We start from the raw sequence: 2240 nt of genomic DNA on the forward strand, positions 1-2240 counted from the left end.
AACACAAACAGTTTAATAACAGACAAACAATCTCACAGCATGACAGTCAAACTTTGTCGCCTCAACACCACTATCAATGTAAGCAAATCGCCGCTAATAGAGGAGACAATGTTTGTCACAAACCTGGACAAAAAAGCAGAAATGCTTGAGCATTCGTCCAAACACGGTGCTGCCAAACACACTGAAAGTGCTTCGAGAATGGCCCTTGTTTTTAAAGGCAAGCCAGTTAGTTCGCTTTAACTTCCCAAAACCACCATATGATTATGAGAGACGCTGTAGTGGAGGGCTCTGGAAACTTCGACCACGTGGGGTTCTTTAACGAAAACCCAAATCTGAGCACATGGGCCTACAGCACTTCGAAAATGCAGCCGCCACCGGCGGGACTTCATCCCGCGGCTTGCGGGTCAGCAGACGGGGACCTTAGCCACTAGACAACCGCGGCGGGGCTCTTAGTAACAGGTAGCCACTCAAAATGAATATTGTTCCTTTATATATTAATTTTGCCCGACCTGGCTGGCCTGTTCTGAGCACTGAATACATATAATTGTTAATGAGTAAGCATAGGTTATGAGAACTTTGATTTTATAAGAATGTACGTTCATTCTTTTAAAGACATATAAACTGATAATGAAAACAATTGGCAGATCCCATGAACAGTAGGAGTTGATGTTACTCAAAGCACGAATGAGGGTTGATATGTCACTGTAAATTCAGCACAACGTTACGAGATGGACGGACGTAGTACCCAGTAAACACAAGTAGAAATGTGATGCGCACTCGAGTATCAAAATAAGATGCAAGTATGTTGCCTATAGTAGGGTAACGAAGTCACCACTGCCGTTTCCAATACCAGCACCGGCAGTGATAAGCACATAAAATTATCTACATGACTTGCATGTCATGATTATCATTTCATGAACGTTCGCTCTGAATACCAGATATGATACCGAACTGCTCATGTCTAGAATAGAAGATATATATACCAAATTTAGTATATAGGAAGCTAGCGAAACGGTCGCCAACACATCAAGAGCGTGGTGTGTGGTCATGTACTTACATGATACGCATATCATGATTATATTGTTAGCACGAGTCATATACCTTCTTCGTCCATTCAAGACACACAGTACCGAATTTGGTGTATGTGAAGCTAGCGAAGGGACCGCGAGCGCATCATGAGCGTGGCATGTGGTCATGTTCTTACATGAGATGTAAGTCATGCTTATCATGTTTCCACCAAACATATACCGCATGGAGGCGGAAATGTTGTAGGCCCGTGTACTCAGATTTGGGTGCACGTTAAAGAACCCCAGGTGGTCGAAATTTCCGGAGCCCTCCACTACGGCGTCTCTCATAATCATATGGTGGTTTTGGGACGTTAAACCTCACGAATCAATCACGAATCAATCAATCAACCAAACATATACCTTCACCATGCGTTCGCGTCACGTAATACCAAATTTGGTATATGAGCATATCATCACCATGCTGTGTAGTCATGTTTTACATGACACGCATGTCATGACTATGACGTTAGCACCAGTCATATACCATCGCCGTCTGTTCGCGTAACGCAATACAAATTATGGTATATGTGAAGGTAGCAAAACAACAGCGAGCGCACCATCAGCGTGGCCTGTAGTCGTCACTTACATGACATGCATGCCATGAATTACACGTTCCGGCCTGTCACTTATGTTCGCCTGGCAGACATGTCTTACCATACCACTTTTGCATTATGTCATGTGAACGAAACCATCGCAAGAGCAGCACGACAGTGAAATATAAATCATGACATTCACGACACACTTGTCATGATTTTTATGTTACGACTTCTCCCTCCATTATGCTCGCCATACAGTAATGGTCTTCCATACCACTTTAAAGGTGAAGCATTTCTTAGCGAATTTCGATGACTTTGAGCGTATCTATCTATCTATCTATCTATCTATCTATCTATCTATCTATCTATCTATCTATCTATCTATCTATCTATCTATCTATCTATCTAATCTAGCCGCCTACAACTTTTAGCTCTCCTGGCCATTTCGATAATGGTATCGAGACCAAACTTGGTATGGCATAACCTGACTGTATGAAGAACATATTTGACTAGTCATAGCAAGAAAATCCTGACATGTATGTCATGAATGTTATAATTTAAAGTTCATGGTCCTGCAGCTCTTGCGGTGGTTTTGTTCGCATTGCGTGTTGCAAAACTGGTATGGTATGCCATGATT

Source organism: Rhipicephalus microplus, chromosome 6, assembly GCF_043290135.1.
Source record: "Rhipicephalus microplus isolate Deutch F79 chromosome 6, USDA_Rmic, whole genome shotgun sequence".
Lineage (NCBI taxonomy): Eukaryota > Metazoa > Arthropoda > Arachnida > Ixodida > Ixodidae > Rhipicephalus > Rhipicephalus microplus.